The sequence below is a fragment of the Passer domesticus genome, chromosome 11 (assembly GCF_036417665.1).
Source record: "Passer domesticus isolate bPasDom1 chromosome 11, bPasDom1.hap1, whole genome shotgun sequence".
NCBI classification, from domain to species: domain Eukaryota; kingdom Metazoa; phylum Chordata; class Aves; order Passeriformes; family Passeridae; genus Passer; species Passer domesticus.
Window position 1 is genome coordinate 13,586,111 of NC_087484.1, and position 19,659 is coordinate 13,605,769.

General features: G+C 36.1%; 1 long non-coding RNA gene across 1 annotated transcript in view; it reads right to left on the minus strand.

The window, feature by feature from the left end:
• Nucleotides 1-19,659, minus strand: part of LOC135278906 (uncharacterized) — a 149,854-nt gene that overhangs the window by 111,531 nt on the left and 18,664 nt on the right. The window contains exon 3 of the long non-coding RNA XR_010346290.1: nucleotides 9,211-9,265. This is a non-coding gene — a long non-coding RNA (uncharacterized LOC135278906). The remainder of the gene's footprint in view (nucleotides 1-9,210; nucleotides 9,266-19,659) is intronic.

Sequence of the window (19,659 nt, forward strand, 5' to 3'; positions counted from 1 at the left end):
GCCTGCAAGATATTAATCTGACTTCCAATTATCATTTAGCTTCTTGGCTTTTCTGGTGCTGATTACTGTGCAGCACATTTGTGCAAGGAGCTTGTTTTACATTTTTTTACAGTATGTGAAACCCTGGAACCATGTCTTGTGTGTTTTGAGTCACAAGCCACATGATCTATGGGGTGCATAAAACATAAAGTTGGAATCTATTTACCACTAAAATATGCCCTTTAATATAGTCTCAGTATAGGCACTTCTCATTTAAAGTCTCTGCACAGAACAACGTGAAAGTCCAGAATTAACAAGCAGTTAATTAAAGTGCCAAAGTATATCCATCTAAGAGACAGAAGACTAAATATCCTAAATTAACTTAAGATTTATAAGCAGTTCTTTGCCATTACCCTTTCAAAGCCTGAAGACACAAGTTAGTGCCTGAATCTGCAAATTGGGTAGAGTGTACCAATCTCTCTTCCAGAGTGACTATTCTATCAGGGAATGAGAAAAAGGTAATCAGACAAAACCAGCTCTTTCAGCTTCTCCAAACCAGTGCACAAATAACGTGTGGTCTGTTTAAACAGACACAGCCACAGAATACTAATTTCAGAGTGGATTCATTTCAGCGCAGTGACATTTCTGCAATTCATTTTCCAGGGAGTCAGAAACTATAACAATTAACATGACAAAAGAAAAATGAAGACCTATCCCCAAATTTTGATCTAGTCTATTTCATCAGCAAACAACCAGGAAAAACAACTTATCTCCTCACCTGCATTTAGACTTGTAGAGAAATACATACACCCTGATGGCAAAACTGAAATAATCTACTTGCCCTTGCATCCTGAAGTGAGTCACTGTTAGAATATTATAAGAAAATAGTTGTATAGAACAAGCTACAGCTTTCAGGTTTAATGGCTTTAGGGGAAGCATATCAGATTTTGCTGTCTGTGAGGAAATCAACCAAGTAAGGATCTCACCAATTTAACCCAAATAAACACAAACATTGTGGTGTTCTGACACGGAGAAAAAATTCTAAAGGAAATCAGTATTTTGGAATGGGATAAGAAAATTAGATGCACTAGGGAAATTAGATGCATTAGGAAAAAATTCATTTTGGATTAGGAGAGAAAGTGGATAAAACTAAAAAATCAAGTTCATTCTATTCTCAGAAGCATGTGCTATACAAAGTTTCATATGTCCTAGCTGAAGGAAATAACTTCTCAGTATCATACAAGTTTATGCAATACAGAAGTAAATACCCAACCCTAGATAATGAAGGCTTAAAATCTATTTTAGGAGAACAGTTTCTAGCACTGTATTAAAAAAACCCCAGAATATGTAGTAACAAAATCCAATGAGAAAATGGTTCATGCCATAAATAAAAGACTAAAGAAGTTGGCCTTTCACACAGCTGAAATGTCAGCAGGGAAAAAAAAAAAGAGAAAAAAAGCAATATTATAAATGGGGACTATATACCAAATCTGGGGATATTGATGAGGTATGCAAATCACTTTTTGAGACACTGCAGGGTGAAGAACTGGGACCTTGTGTAATAAAGGAAAATGTTCTCTATTACAGAGTGAATAAGAAGATAGAGGAAGTATTACCAGGTATCATAATTTTAGGTTAGCACAGCGAAGATTGAAGTGACACAGCAAAATTGAAGGGGAAAATGAGATCTCTACCACTGATAGGAAAACTAACAACAAGGTTTAAATTGCAGCAAAAAAGGTACAAGACAGGCACCAGGAAAAGCCTTCTCAAAGTACAGAGAGGCAAGGAATGGAATATATGAAGTTTTTAGAAGTTCTTACAGCAAAGGCTTTTATGGGTAGATTCAGTCAGTACTGGCAGACATTTGTAGGCACATTTGATGATGGGCTCGAGTGGGATTTCTTGTCACCTTGAAACCTGACAGGCTTGTTTCTTTCTAGTTGGCCAGAAATTAACATCAGAATAAATAATTCTACTCTGCAGTTGAAGCAGATAATTTAGGTCAATAGCATCAAATTTTAAAATTCTTGCTGTTAATTTATAAATAAAACTATATATGCATTTGTGTGCCTACATACAAATACATATATTCACCTCCATGGAAATAAGATTGACCCCAAGTAGGGTTATTGTAGCTAATCCTTGTCAACCTCAGTGGTTTCCTGTAAATTCCAGATAACTCCTCTGAGCTAAAGGACATATGCTGAGGTGAAGCATTGATACATTTTGTCTTTTTAAATTAAATTACTGCGTAGGGTTGTCACAGGAAATTCTCTTCTTTTTTTTTTTTTTTCCCCACTAACCACCAGTATTGGGCAAAAACCTGATGAAGTAACACATGGAATGTCCCCCCAAAATGCCAATACATGTAGATTTTCTCATGTTTTTTTCTTCAACAATGCACACAGCAAAAAAATTGAGAATAGTCTTTAGTAATTGCAACACATTAGAATGTGTATCTGTTGAGACAGCTAAAAATGAAGCTTATGAATTATTTAGACTGTTTGGAGCCATAAAAAAAATCCATTTGATTAAATTTCTTAATCAATATAAAAGAAATAATGCAACTACTGGCAACACCTGTCTCAATCATGTTTAAAATCATCTGTAAAGGATTTGCCTGGCACATGAACTGCACTTCTGCCAGCATGAGTTATGACCACAAGGACAGCAGTGAATTGTCTAAGGCATATCTTAATTGTTTAATATAAAAGTCACTCCAAACATCTGTCTTAAATGTGGGGGTACACCAGTCTGGTGTGTCTCTTGACCATGCCAGCTTTGCAAACTCTATAATGTCACCCTTACCATGAGTTTCTCATCTTTACCCAGGGATGCCACATAGCTGTGGCAAAGTACCAGGGGGTGGCTGCACCCACCTGCCCTCACAGGGTCCATCCCTCTGCTGAGCAATCACAGCTGCCCTGGGAATGGTGGGGGAGAAGGGCAGGGGGTGGTGGTTCCCCAAGGGCAGGGGGGTGGTGGTTTCCCAAGGGCAGGTATCTCTCACTCTGGTCACTGACAGATTTAACAGCTGGCACAAAAGGCTTGGGAAGACATTCCTACCAAGAAACTTCTTCCTTTCTAGCCAATGCAAGAAAAACTCAAAAGCATTGAGGCTAGTTTTGGCCATCTTTCTCCACAGTAATTTCCCTTCCTTACAGCAGTCTTTCCCAGAGGATAATCCACAGTGATTGTGTATCTACCCCTCTCATACAGGCTGACTTCACATAACAGGCATTCCCTATCCTACAACAAAATACAGATTTGAGTTTTCCATGAGAAATACCTGATGACTGGTACTTAAACAATCAGTTTAATAAAACAATGTCTCAGACAACTCTTCTTCCTCTAAAAAGAGCAGCATAAATATTTGGGAAACTTGATGGGTGTTCTGACTGTAGAAGAAGACTGGGGGAAGAAAAAGGCAGAGAAACTGGCAAATATGATTAATAAAAGTTTATGAAATAAATAATGCCTAAGGGTTAGCTGCTGCAAAGATAAATTGCCCCTAGAGGAGACAGATTCCAGTTATGGAGAAATGAGCTATCACTTTTGGATAGCTTAATATATAAAAGAAACAAACTTCTGAGCCTAGAATTATTTATAGAGAGATATTACAAGAAATATGTCTCAGCTGTTAATAATCATGAAAGAGAACAAGGAGGTGTAATGGTCAGTTATCTATCAAGAGATAAAGTGGAGAGAAATGTATCTTTTTTTTAAAAAAAAATCACCAGATTTTCACACACTAGTTATACAAAAAGAATTTCAAAGGTTTCAAATTCTAAGAGAATCAAAGGAATATTGGTTCTCTTAGAATTGGTCACATTATCATATTCATTCCTGATGGCAGTATGTAATTTTTGAAAGAATGCTTCAGTGTGTAGTAGAACAATGCCAATGAGATGTGTGAAAATTACCTGAAATGCACATTTTCAAAGGCTGTTGATAATAATAAGATACTCTCCTAGTCAAAGTGCACCCTGAAAGCAATATGCTGTGGAACTGGCACGATGCTTTTAATCTATAAAGCATCTCAGTAAAAGCTGTCCTTTGCTCTTCAACATGAAACAGCTCTCCCAGACACAGGGAGGAGTGCAGAGCACTTAGCGAGGCAAGAACCTCTCACAGAGCAGAACGCTGCTGCCATTACTTTCTTGTACAGGAGAAACAAAGCCCAGGGTACTCAGACAGCTCTCTGGAGCACTGCACAGCCACCAAAGCCCTCGGTTCTTTCTCCTCAACATGCCCAAAGTGGAATTGCAATTTGATAGTGCGATGAGGATGTCTTTGCCTGTGCATATTTCATTTTGTGGCACAGATGCCCAACGGACAAAGTGTTTGTTAAAAGAAAACATAATAACCATAACAGGGCAGTGGTTTTTTGGGAAATCAAGGCTGTCAAGCAGCATGGTGAAGTGCTGTTTGGATGGTGAAGAGTCACCATTGCAGTGGCCCAGCTGGATCAGGAGAGATTCCCTGAACCTTGCAGAACCTCAGCCCTCCCGGCTGTGGGAGCATTCTGTCGTGGAGGGTGATCTGATCTAAGATCATAAACAGCTCCTGCTCAACTCCTCAGGCCATCACTCACCACAGCTTGCCTTCCCTGTTCCTCAGCTCCCTCCCTCTTGAGGAGATTGCACTCCCAAGTGAATTTCCAATTTCCCAATTTCCTCCAAGAGGTTTCCCTGCTCTCCCCATGCCTGGCAGAGGCTGAGCCAGGCAGGGTGGGACGCCCTGGGGCTCTGCAGGGCTGTCACAGCCTCTGCTGCTGGGCAGCTGGGGGACACCATCACCATTGGCAGCTTCTGAACACACCCCGTGAATAAATAATGGATTCAGCTCTTTAGTCTGTTGCCTTTTGGAGCATTTAATTTCTTAATACATTAAAAATAAAACAATGACTAGCTGACAAGTTATTTTAGCATAATTGCCTAAGGTTATTACCACTCTGTCTGACAAAATTAGGGGAAAGTGTAATCATTGCTGAAGGGCAAAAGCAGTCAAATTACAGAAAGCTGACGATAGCAAGTTAGTTCATGATAAAAATATTAAACCTGAATTATTTTTTAATACTCTTTCCCCAATATTCACGACCAATTTCAAAACATAATGTGCCAGTATCTGTACATATGAAAACAAAGGTGGGAACACAATACCGGAACACAGATGTCATGGTAGAGGACTTCACTGACCTTTAAGTAATAAAAGCATAGCCTTTTATTTTAATAGACCTTGGCATTATTATAATTCTGTCCTGGTTAACCACAACATGTGAGTTATTACATATTTTATTCAGGTCAGCTGTGTCAGGATCAGGATTTTAAAACAACCACAGAGAACTTCAGTAGATTACACAAATCATATAGAGGATTTGATAGGCCTGAACAGCAAAAATAATTATTGAGTCCTTTTAAAGGAAAGGTGAATGCAAAGTGTGAATGTAATGATTATATTAAAGTCAAAGAATAAAAATTATTTGAGGATTATATTTTGAGCTCCTTGAAGTAAATTTTCTTTCCACTTTGAAAGCAAGATGACTAGATTAAGAGAGACAGATAAAACCTTGCCAAGCAGGCAGCCTCCAACCAGTCATCTCTGCATTGCACACTCTTGCATGGTATTAAAAAGCAGCTGCAAATACACATGCTAAGGGAATCACAGCCACAATCTTTAGCATATTTATATGCCTTGTGTGATGCATTAGGAAGGCAAAAGTTCAACTCTCAGTCAGATCAAACTCATTCTTGTTATTTACAGTTCCTGGCGTTACCATTTGCCACACCAAACAGCCCTACTGGAAGCAGCCCTCCCAGTGATTAGAAAATTGAAGTAACTTTTAATCTTGGCTCCCACCCTACCAAGGGTTGCATTAATGGCTTGCTTAGATTAGCCTGCTGTGCAGCATCACAACACAGCACCACCTGTGTCACCTCTGCCAAACTCTGCTGCCCCAGAGTGCTGAGAAACACCCTTGTTAACTGATGCAGGAAGGATGCAGGGGATAAAACCATTCTGACACAGAAAAAATCCATCCAGCACATATCTTTTGCTTCTGGAAAGTAAACACCACCATGTTCTCATGGATGAGAGAATCCTTTTAGTGTGGGTGCAGTGAAGCTAAGCAATAAAACAGCATTTGGCACTTTGCTTTTCTCAAAACCCAGTATTTCCTACTAAATCAACACAACCAGTGAATGCACAGGTTACACAGGTGATTAGAAACATCTCAGCCTGGGTCAGTAAACGCAGTGTGCTACTAAATTAAAGATGAAGTGATGAGAAGTGTTGACATATGTGGCAGATTGGGAAGTCTGGGTAGTCTTATTGCAGACTCTGGTTGTGTTGTACCTAAGTTGTCACCATGATAATCACCACATACACAGCAAAATAACCCTCTGTCTGCAACAGCAGCTCATTCTAGATGAGGCATGGTTTGTTAACTGCTTATCACCCTTTTGGGCTGGACACCCTGTGATGCAGTACCTGAAAGCAGGAGTACTGCAATTGTTCCTCCAGGAAATTGCTGCAAAAGCTATGTTAGTTAAGCACATTAAATGATTCTGATAGAGTTTAAAGCAGGATTAGTAAAGATTTCATATCATACCTTAGAAATCAAGACTGTGCAGCTAAAATAGCTGGTGCAAGTGTCATAAATTATACATTAAACTATCTGTCTGACAAAAAAACCCAAACCAACAATAAACGATCATTTATGATAAGTGCTTCCTACTTAAATGTTATCTATTACCTCTGTGATTTTACAGCCTGAAAATGCTTCTTATCTACCTGCAGTACTTCAATATCCCTTTCAATAATCTTTTTAAAATACCAAGAAGGAAACAAAGTGCAGTAAATTTGAATTAATGAGCAGGAGTTTAGAAACGCCTATTGAGCTGTATAACACTGCCCTTTCAGAAGCAATCCCGTATCACAGCATATTTCACAGAGTCACAGATTTTCTACACGTAAGATCTTTTACTTGTATTGCTGTCCACACACATCCTGTCCTTGGAGTATGAGACTCAGTGAAATGAGAAAAAGCTCTGAAAACTTTCAGATTAGAAAGACTGTACATACAGTCCTAAAATTTATACACAGCAGGTGCCTGAAAGACCCATTCTCCTCCTCTGTTTTCACATTGGCAGGATCTGTATGGAAACCTCTCCTAATCTTCACACCCAATCTAAGTAAAGCCATGATACAGATGTCACTTTCATTCAACACCTCACATTTCCAATGTGTGCTCAGAATATATCCCATATTTTATTCCTATAATAACCTTTCTTTCTTTGCTAGATACATGCAATCATTCAACTGCCTTTTCCAGAATGCAACAGTGAATTCTGTAGAGTTAAGCCACAAGGACCAGACCTTGAACCACATCTTGTCTCATCACTTCCCTCAACATCTTCATTTTTTTTCTTCAGACTCTGTTCTCTCACACTTACCTTTCATTGAGTTCTGAAAAACCCAGCCTGAATACCAGTATACTCTTGAAACTGATCTCAGAAATAATGTCAATTATCACCAAAATCAATGAAAAGGTATTAGAAAAATTATCCCCCATTAAGAGACCATTGTAAGGGATTGAAAAATGGAGTTACAATAGTAATATTAAAAAACCATTTGAAAGCTTATTGCACCAGCGTACAAATACCAATACACAGATTTATCTCCCCATTCTTTTTTCTCTGTTGTCTCTCATCTCTTACTTCAAACTCTTAGGACCAGAACTCGCGTATGCAGTAGAGAACCTGGAAAAGGACGCCCATATTCACTAATATTAAAGAAATAAGCACAATCAGCAGATGCTCAGGGAACATTTTCCTGATACAAACATGCAAGAGGGTGGCCCAAGCAATCCCCACTTCAGCAAAGAAATTAAAAAGTAACAAAAATATTCCAGTTCATACTGACCACTGACTCACAACTGGAAAGGAAAAAATGAGGGTTTGAAACTTATTTTCCTTATCATCAGGTCACACAATATAGACAAAAAACAGTCTTGCATATAAAAAAATTAAAATTGTACTTATTATGGGACAAGGAATTTGATCACTGAAAAAATAAGAAACTGTTCAAGACAAGACTCCCCAGACTGAAAATAAATTTAAAAAATAAATGAAACAAACCATACAAGTTTAAGACTATATTTTTTTGACATTATAGAAGATGGCAGCAGCTATTGCCATAATGGAAATTTATTATTTCAATTTGTATGTAAGTCATATTTATGATTTACAGTTCCTTAAACAATTTTTCCTTGATAATAAAGCCCAACTGTTTTTGCATAAGGCTGTGGTATTTTCACTAACAAACCTGGTGTGTAACAGGCAATTATTACTGCAGTGGCAAGACTTAATACTCATTACAAGAGAATTTCATCACTGAATAACTGGTTTGGTAACTGTCTTCCAAAAAGAACATTAATGTCATCATTTCTGGAAAAAACCAAACTGCCTGAAAAATCCCTGGTTTACTTCATTTGGTAGACTGAGAAATCCATCAGCACAGCATGCCAGCATCATAGAAAATTAATGTACCTTATATTAAAATGAGAAACCACAGTGTGTTAAAATTTAATTAAATGACCATGTTTCTAGTAAATCCAAACAAAGAAACTATTTTATGTTGTGGAGTCACTGACAGGAAAACACTCAGACATGCATGTGAAAATATATAACAAAGCAAAAAACAACATATGTTGTCTTTACATGAGCTTATTATCTCCCCAGCTTTTCTTTCTCTGGCACAGAAGACTCAAATAGCTAGATGTGAACTCTCCTTTTTATTCAGTATTTTCCATGGGTTGCCCTGGAATGGTTCCCACTGGTTTAGCTGCCTATTATGTGTGACTTCCATGGCATTTAGTTCCTCTTTAGATTGTAGGAAATGTTTATTGGGGTAGAGTTCAGAGCTTTAGGGTTCAGTTCAGACAGCACATGCGCAACTAATCCCTGAATACCTTGAGTATGAAAAAAAAAAATTCATTCTGAAGAAATAATTTTGTATCCCAAAGCTTCCTGTGTATTCTCTCTCTCATTGAAATTATTGAATGTAGCAAGATTAGATTTGTGGAACAGAGAACAAAGAAGCGTGGAAAATTAGTTTCTTGGTTTATGTGTTTAACAAATCCAAATGTGTTTTCATACACTGCAGGCCCTCATCATAGATGAATATTGCACAAAAATGAACCTGAAATAGGTTAATTTTGCTACTCACATTTTGCTGTCAGTCACCTTCAGCCTGGCTTGGCCTTACTTCTCCATCTCTTCTCCTAAATGAAATATTGAGGACATTATGTTAATTTAGTAACTCTGAAGTGTTATACAACAGAACTGAGACAAAATTAGGTTTCTATACTCTCTATTATCAACCACAGACATCAAAGTCACAGGAGTTGAAGTATTTAAAAATATTGCTGCAATCATTTGTTTACATGTGGTCTTGCATATTCCAAAATTTTCTGATTGGAAAAAAAGACGACATTCTCGTATTCTTATTTGTTCATAGGGGTAAGACTAATGCACATAGAAAACAAACTATAAATAAAGAAAATAAACTCTAAATAAGTGGATAAGCTTTTCCTAATGCAGTTTATCACTATGTAACGGCCATGACCTCCAGATATAAAATACAAGTCTTTCAATAACTGCATTAATGGTGCTTTCATATGCCTAGGATGAGTTTTTAGTTGTCTCTTAGAAGAAAAGAATTAAGATACTTTCACATAAAATACTTTTCCATATTCCACATGATGAGAATCCAAAGTCTTGCCAAAAATTACCCTTCAATTCTCCCTATCTTCCAAGCAACATATTTTGAAAGATTACAGCTTTCCTTAGCATTACTTGATATAATCAGAAACCATTTGGGCTCAATGTTTGCCTCCTAACCAGAAATAGAGCATGAGAACACTGAATGCGTGACTTAAAGATATACTAGTTAAATGCATGCTTTATTAGTAAATAGTGACAACGTTAACATTTTATGCATGATAATTACAGAATTAAGTTCTCTTCAATTGCCAGTGCATGTCTCCAAATTAAATTAGAGAGAATACTCAGAAAATGTGAACTGACACAATTTTATTGATTTTGTAGGTTCAAATGTTCAAATAAAGTACCAAAGTATCAGCTCAGACTGTAAAAGGACACCTAACAGAGAACTAAAAAGTCCATATAGCAGGAAGTCCTACATTTAAAGAAAAAAGTCATAAATTAAACCAGAAACAAAATGAAATCCATTAGTAGGCATAAAGGTCTAATTTAGATATTTTAAAGCATCCCATTAGATAAAACCAGCCCAAAAACAATGCAATAAGAACAATCTGACATAAACAACCAAACAGAAAAAAATAATCCAGTCTCAAGGAACACAGCAAAAAAACCCTGAATTCTGCAAAATACAAGGAATAATTCCATTAACAAATTCTCATGGCATTAACTACAGAATTGCACATAAATTTCCTGGACATGTTTTGGGAGATTGCACAACGCCAGAAAGTTCTACTTCACGTGATTTTACTTCTCATCCACATCATCTGTTGTGGCAGCAGGTGATCAAACAATTGTAATGCACCAATTCCAGATTCCCTAATTTGACTTCCTGGAGATCACTAATGATATTACTTTTATCCTGGTGGCACAGAGGCAGCACAGAAATGGTAAAAACCTGCTCTACCTGGATAGCAATGTTCTGAACCTGATGGAAAACACCATATGGAAAATTGTTTTCTTCTGCGTCATCAAACAATTTCTAAAAAATGGTAAAAGCTTCTTATGATTCAGAGATTATTTTTATAGACATTCACAGACATGCAGGCACTCCTACATTCTTCATGCAACTGCTAATCAGCTATTTATTTTAATTATTAATCACATATTTAGTTAAATTGCTAGTACACATTGCTTTTTGGAGGCACTAGCATAAATTGTAATGTAAAAATTCTACTAAATGTTTATTGGCAGCATTTTCTGCACCTTGCACAAGACACACCTTGTATCTGTACTCCATTCACTAGGTCCATTTTTCACCCAGGTTACATTAATATTTAACATCAAAGCATGAAATTTTAATATTTGTTTAGCATTTTCTGAATGCTTCCATCAATCTCTTTTGTTAAGCAAGATGAGGTTAATCTGTATTTAACCTCTTATTTTACCATAGGAATTTAAGCTTTCTTTTGGAAAACAGAAAATAGCAGATTGGCTTTACTTTACATTTCCTGTGAAACAATCAAAGTAAGGCTTTAGGGCTTGTGTAGACACCTGAAGAAAACAAACATATTTTTAAGAGCGTTTAGGACCCAGCAGCTCCTATTTTGTTCCACTATTGCAAATGTTTTGTAAAATTTTGATCATTCAAATTCAATATCTAGAGACAATAGAAATGCAGATTACAAAGTTCAGCTAGGTTCCACTTGTCAGCTTTTTCACATAGGTAGAATACAAATACAAAGAAAATTACATAAACACTATTTTTCATGGAATAGTGGGTGTAGCTAGAAAGGATTACAATCCAAAGAGATTGTATTTTGTTCTTGAATTAGTTATGAAAATGTACATACATGAAAATGTATTGGCAAACCACAACCATACAGAAATAATGAACCTTCACAAAATGGTGCTTTGTTCAGAGAGAGATGATTTTGTGGTCATAACAACAGTAATTTATTCAAAGCCGGAACAAATTTTCTTCTTGATTGTTCCCTCCTCTCTTTTTTCTCTTAACTTTGCCATTGGAAATGGTAAATGTTTTTAAAGTTCAATGTCACTATTAGAGGATATTCAAGTTCATGTACTTCTTTTGTATTCAAGATTGGACTTATTGTCTTCTTTTTTATGCTTCTGTGAACATGTGTTCTAACTAAAAAATACCCCCCAAAAAAATAAAAAGCATTTGTAACCTAAATAATAGCATAACCAGGAAACATGTAATCGTTTATTTATCAAAAAATCTTAGAAACATTATTTTCAACTGAGTGAATTCATTATAATCTGCAATACATGTTTTATTTGATCATATTGCAGGTGGTGTCTTGGGATAATCTTACTTAATTTTTATATGAATAGGTTTTAGGATGGTTGTTACTTCAACCAAATCTTCTGTCATTAAGTGTAAAATGCTGGACAATGTCATTAGCGCAATTAATTAAGCAGCTAATGCATTGTGAGGAGGATATTCAATTATACCTCACTGGAATTGCATACCATGGGTGTCATAACCAGGTCAGTTTGAAATGCCTGTGTCTGCCATTACAGCATCACTCAGTGCAACAGAGAGTCTGAACTAAATCATCCAGTGACTATTCAGCCACTAATTTCCTATTTCAGCCTTGTCTGACATATATACAAGTATTATTTCTCAATTTCCTCCTTGAACCTTCATCCCATGTGAACACTAGAAGCAGACAAGGTACAATGTTGGCTTGCAATAAAAAATGTGGCTACATTTAAATGCAATCTTTACCAAGAGAGAGCTATTACCTAGATCTAAAGGTAGAAGACTTCATTCAATACTTTCTATCTTTAAAGGCAAGCAGGTTAGCTGAATGTGTTCATCAAAACCATTTTAAGACAGGATATTATTGCTCTATCCTATTGCATAAATCTATGAGACTTGAAATGTTTATTTCACACCTTCTCCGGAAATTATCAGAAACCACAAGAAGTCAGAAATCACAGATTTTTTTAAACAGCATGAAGATCAAAGTGGTTGAAGACCAGAAAAGATTTATATATCTGTTGGCTGGAAGAAATGTGGGTTGCAATCACCAAAGTAAATATTTCTGAATAACATTCAGGAAGCTGATTTAGCAATGACATTTAATCTTTTACAGATTATGCTGAATTACAAAATTGATTTCTGCTTTGTGTGTTATTTTCCAAGACTGCCTGAGTAGAAGTGGTGGTTACAGGTTTTCTGGTGTAAACTTCTTCCACCCCAGATATTCTGCCAGTAGAAATTGATAGCTTTTTATCACAAATACTATATCCAAGAAACTCTTGAGTGTGTTTATTTCAATAATTGACTGCTGACCATCCCTACTACACCCAAAAAACATTCCTGACCTGATTTATGGTTATATTTTAAGATCTCTTGTTTAAAATTTTCAGATTCAGCATAGGACAGATAAAAAAATTCTAAAATCTAATATAAAAATTAAAAATCTAAACCCCTAGCCCATAGACCAATGATTTTATCTATTTTTTATTTAATCCACCATTTATCTCATTTTAAACAAAGTGGGTACCTGCAGCTGAGTGGAAGAATAGTGCAATGACAACTTTGCCTTCTGCTGCTACCAAACTGTAGAGAGTAACGTGTAACGCATTAAGGCACTTGCTTTAATGACAGGAAAAAAGGAAAGAGCAGAGTTCAATCAATTCAAAACTGATTTTTATTTCCTTCTATAAATAGTTTTATATTTCAACTAGATAGTGTTCTAAACTGTACGGTGGCAACTTTGAAATAGCTGAATGTTTTGGATCTCTTCAAATGCAAAATGTCCTAACCAGATATTTACTTCTCAGGAGCACATGACATTTTCAGTTACCATGCTTCCTGGTCTCTAATTCTGTTTATACAGCTGTCACTCCCAAATTCAATAACCATGAAATTTTGCCCCTGATTGAAGAAAATGAGGTATTGTTACCATTTACCATGTACTGATTTCAATAGGTGCAAAGACATGGCAATATTTCTTACTTTCCCCAGCTTTTTCTATAATATTGCCAGACAAAGATTTGTTTTTGCTTTTTCTCTTACATTTCAATAGTATGAAAGATTGAGATAACATGATGTGCTGAATCTAAATTTACCCTCTCAAAAGTACAGTTAATTATACTGGAATTCCAATGACCTGTATATTTATCAAGCTCCTCTGCACTCAGCATGCAGATCAGCATAGAATGTACTTAAGGCTGGTACAATCAGAATTACTAGGAGATCTTTAATTAAAATGTGATCTCATGTTTCCTATGGTTGTTATGGCAACTCAGGCTAAATAAAATAATCTGAGTGATACTACATCAGCACTCTTTGTTGTTTTTAATGTAGGATTATGATTGCAATCACTATATTAACAACTGTGCTTACTTTATTAGTATGATTTACTTTTTCTTGGGAATACAGCCTTAGGGATACATTTTAGGCTGCTTATGCTCCAAGCAGGCAGAATTCATTAAATCCAGCCACTAATGTCAAATATGTTCCTGCCATGTAACTGACCTCAAGATACTGAGTCTACTGGGGTTCTGACAAGAGAAGAGCATATTTTTAATATGATTCTGATATTCTATCTCCTCCTGCATATTTGAAAATAACTGAGTATCATGGTAAGCACCTTTTATAAAAGTCGTAGTAAAAAATTCATGGCAATCTTTTAAAAATAGACCACATAAATGTTAAATTTATGGTTTTGTGTGTTGTCATGCATCCCATTGTGCCTTTGATGCTGGGTGACAATTTAACAGTTCAGTTCCACACAAGAGACTTAAAAATAGAGATGAAGTTGAATTTTACTTCATTCTTTATCCAGTGAGAAAGTAATGGCATCTTCTGTGAATCGTAAAGAGAAATGCATGACATGCAACTTAGTGATGGAGGAACAGCACAAATGAAACTCACTGCTTTATAATTAAGTTACATAATTAGCAGCTCACAGCAGGAGAGATGAACAAGAAGGATGAAGTTGCACCATAACATCCAAAATTAAAGCCTGAGCTGTTCATGGCATAGTTACTTCTGTTGGATTCAAAGAAATGCAAATTCCCTCCAAAGCTATAACTAAAACCACCAGTACAGAAATTGTTAGGAATTATATAGTTTTCACTTTCTCCCAAGGTTCAATCTATGGTTTGCTGTACTTTAACCCTGAAGAATATTATAGGCTGTTCTAATATACACCCAAGTATAAATAGTTCAGATCACTCTGTCAGCAACCGCCAAATCATAAAGAACAGTATTCATAACTGAGAAAACAAAATATTGCAGCTGAGTTCCAAAACATTGCCAGTCCTTTAAACAGCTTTTGATAAGTGACAACATATTTGTCACTAAAGTAGCACTGCACACTGTCAAAACTGTCACACAACTTTTTTATCACCATTAATGTTACTTATTGGTGATCACTTAATGATGGATATCTTAGTTTGGTTTTGCTGGTTGGTTGTCAAGGTCATTGCTCTTTTACTGGTGCAAAGTGCAGGCAGCTAATGAAGCCCATGAGAATTAGAATCTCAAGAATGTAATTGAAAGACCAAACAGAAACTTCAGAAAATTTTGCTCATAGAGTGTTCTGCCACCCTTTAAACAGGAAAATTTATGTTGCTGGCAAATTTCTTAAGACAAAGAATTACTTACTGAGACAAATGGTTACTTTTTAATTTGTCTCTAGACCCCTCAATTATGTAGACATTTTTGGATCTCATCAATATTGAAAATTCCACAACAAGGCCTCTGGGTGAAACCAATTTAAAACCTCCTTTATCTCCTGAGAACTATAGGAACTATGGTTAATTCCTCCCAGATTAACGTGCCTTCATTGCTTATTTCTTCCCACACAATGAAAGAAAATCCTGTTTATAGAATCCTATCAGGATTTATAGACTCATACATAGCAGGAGGCAATAAATATTCTGTACAGTATGAATTGGAATGGAGGTGGTAAATATGTGGTGCTGGATGAAGCCTTGGCATCAGGTCACCAAAGAAACCACCAAGTATCTAAAATTTGCTCATATTTACCATCAGAACTTCTGCTTACTCAAACACTTTGAAGACAGGTTTGTGTAGTAAATTAAGACTTCTCACCACATGCTGTTTATTCAGTATATTTGATTAAGCCATTACATCATCTGAATATCAATCAGATCTATAACTTTTTTGCTCTGAGCTTCAATTTGAACTAATTTGTGCAAGCAAATCTGCAAAAATTTCTCTGAGAAAATTGCAAGTGCCCCAAGAATGAGAAGCAAAGAATGAAACTTAATTTTTTCATCTATTTTAGAGGGAAGTAGAAACTTAACTAAGTTGCAGGGAGGACTATGATTTTACAAAACATTGTTGCCAATGTCATGATTTGACTATTTACTTAAGCTCACACAGAGTCAGAAAGCAGTTTTTACTTAAATACAGCTATATTTTTTCAAGTCAAGAACGAAGATAATTTAGTGCCCCATTTTTTCCTGATATTTTTCATCTGCATGCTGTGGCCAGGTAAGTTTAGAAATTCCAGTTGGGGTTGCTCAGTTCCTGTCAAATTTCATAGGAACTATTGTTATGCAAAGCACTTCTGATATTTTTATATTTGCAGGTCACTTGCTTGCTTATTATAGTGACAACTCAGGGTTGGTGGCAGTGTGCCCTTCACTTGAACTGATTCAGTGTTTATTAACAGCAGCCTGAAAGAGGGAGGTCAGGGGTGAGTGGGACATGGAGATTCACATCCTTTTCAGAAGGAAGCAGAATATTGTAAACAGCATATCAAATATGTAACCAATCCTAATATTAAGGCTTCAACAAGACAAAGCTACATTCAATGGAATATTTTCCAGAGAAGAATCAAAACGTAGTTCCTGGCAAACAATATTTATCAAAAGAGAACATTTTTCTAAATGTCACCATATGTATTTTTAGATGCCTGTTAGTACCAATTAAATGAAATTACAAGTTATTAAGTCAAATAAGATTTTCCTGCTATTCTATTCATTTGCAATGTTATCTCCTCTGTAGTTGAATCAACTACAGTGAATCCAAACTATACTTAAACCAGAAGCAAATGGCTGTTTTCTCAATGTGTTTCTGAATTGTTTGGAGTATGCACATACCATGTTTTGAAAAATGATTCACACAGAAATGTCACATTAACACAAATAATACATTCATTTAGATGTCATCACCTTTTCTCACTGACACAAAAGTACCATGCAGCAAATTTTTTTTTCAGTAGGAAGAACACTCACCAGCTCTAAATAGCTAATTTAGAGACTTCAGGAATTAAAACAACCTACTTTTTTAGTCTAATTGCTCAGCTAGATTTTATCTTCCACATTGTTGTTTTGGAAATACCTAAGCAGACCAAAATGTAAATATAGATGTGTCTCTGCAAACATGTTCTTTTCGTTTCCAAGAACTTTCAACAAATGTGTATTTTGAAAATGGGTGCTTTTCTTCTGTTAAAACCATTGTTTGATGACCATTGATCCAAACCATGGATAGTTGACAAAAATACAGATAAAGGAATTACATACAGATAGGATTCCCATTCCACTGTGCAATCCATCAAGATCTGACCACTACATCCAATCCTTTAACCTCTTCCAGGGCTGCAAGAAAGGACAGGGCAGCCAAGGAAGAAACAAAATGGAGCTGCAGCATGGTGTGCACAGCTACTAGGAATATCTGAAGAAACCACTACACTGTGTTTATAGAAGGAGGACAAAAAGAATTAAATAGAAAAATTCTAACCTTGAAAAACTAGGTTCTAATAGAAGGTATAGGCTTGCATCTAAGGCTGAAGGAAAATAAACTATGAAGTTTTGTGCACATAAGATTTAAAATGGAAATGTTAAGTATGAAATTAAAATGGGAAGAATTTGCTTTGGAGGGAAGAAGAGAAGCTGAGAGTTCAAAAAGACCAGTTACTGGAAATTACACCTACTTCTCCAATGCTGATTTTGGACATCCAGTGTAGATCTCCAAAGAAATGCAAACAGAAGTCAATTCATGCTCTTCTGAGATAAAAGGGAGCTTTGCCAATGAGATGAAGTCCACAGCCAGCAGAAAAGTCAAATATTTACAGAGAAAGGCTTAAACTGTTCTGCTAGAGCCAGCTTCAGTAGGAGTAACTTAATTGATGTTAATAGCGCTTTAGCTGACAACTCAGCAAACCCTGACATGAAACTGTGTCATCTGTGTGTGTATGAGGATTGCAACATTTTCATTCTATCCCATTCAGCTGCTCACATTTCTGCTCTGAATATTACTCTTAATCTCTTTAAATCTGTGACTTCTTTTTTTGCATAATAAATTAAAAGCCAGCTATAATGTGATAAGACCTTTTTTTTTCCTTTGACAAAAAGAAACTTAGGAATCTGCCAATACTAGGTAAAACCTTTTGTTTCTTAAAATTCCTGTAGACAAATTGCCTGCTGTTCACCAGGCTTCTCATTCTGAATGTATTTTAAATTCTCACTGGCAGGTGACTTCATCAATGTCACTATAAGAATGCCACTCAGTCTCATTTAAAAAAATGAAAGAGAAAAAAAATAAATATTCTGTTCATACTTTCTTTAGTCAATGATTTTAGGAAGCTAAGTCTCCACGCTTACTTTTTCACACAGAGCTGCTGAAATTTCTCAGCTGATAGGTGATTTAAAATATTCTCTTATTTCCATATAACTCTGAAATGGAAAAATACTCAAAATTAATAATTAATTTTAGAATAACATTAGCTTGATTGTAAAATACAAATTTTCTTCTGCCTAAACGCAGTGACTCCTGGGGAGTGTTATGCACTCTTGGATTAATGTCAATTCTTTACCTCTTCCTAATTCTGACTTCTTTCCCTTTGTCTTGGAGCTGTACCTGCCTGTCAAAGTACTGAGCTGCAGCTTCTAACTCCACCTGCTTGTTTGATTTATGCAATTTTATTCTCTTATACTTGGAAATAAATCTTTGCAAAGAACAGTATTCTAGCCACTGATCAAAATTGCCACCCTCTTCATAATCCCATTTATTTGGTTTCTAAGATAAAATCTGGGACACCTAACACACAACAAAGGATAAAGAGGCCTTTTAGTGAAAAACTACTAATAAAAATACCAGTATTTATGTCAGGTAGCTGAGGGCAATAAAAAGAATAAATCCTGAATTACCCAACCTGTTCACATTGTGCCTTTGTTGGGACAACTGTCAATCCTCCACCCCAAATCATAGACTATTATTTAAAAGTAACACTGCTTACCAGGTAAACCAAAAGTTGTAAAATCAGGAAATGAATTGCATTTCATCATTGGCCAAATCTTAGAAAAGACAGGAGGAATACCTAGGGGAATGCAGTCACTGCTTGAGACAGAAATTGCTGGGCATTTTCCCCTTCCCTTCCAAAATCAAAGTGGAGTTAGGAGAGGATTGTCAACAATGAAATAACTTCTGGATTACTTTTGGGTTAAATTTAATTGATATTCTGCAACATAATTATCCCATTTTCAAAGGGCACTCAGTTATTTTTGTCTCTTTTAATACCGTTCACTCCAGGGTTATTTTGCAGTGCATAAGCTGGAAATACCAGGATGTTCCCAAAATGTAGTGAGCTGCCAGGTGGACATGCTGGAACATTCTCATTGCACAGAGGCAGCAAAACACTTTATTCTGGCTAATTGCAAATGTGCAGAGGCAGGCTATAATGTCCCTAATCCTCCATAATGCAGTATTATTTCCCACAGGAAGGTCATGTTTGACCATAATGTGGTTGTATGCAGCATATGATGCCATTGTATCCCACAAACATTTACCTGGATCTGCTTTATGGATTTTCACTATTTCTCTAACTGCTGTAATACAGTTTTTTAGACCCTTGCCAAACATTTTCCTGCAATGTCTTGAGAAGTGTTTGGTGTCATACTGCAGTTTCAGAGACAACAGAGGATGAGACAAAAACCTGGG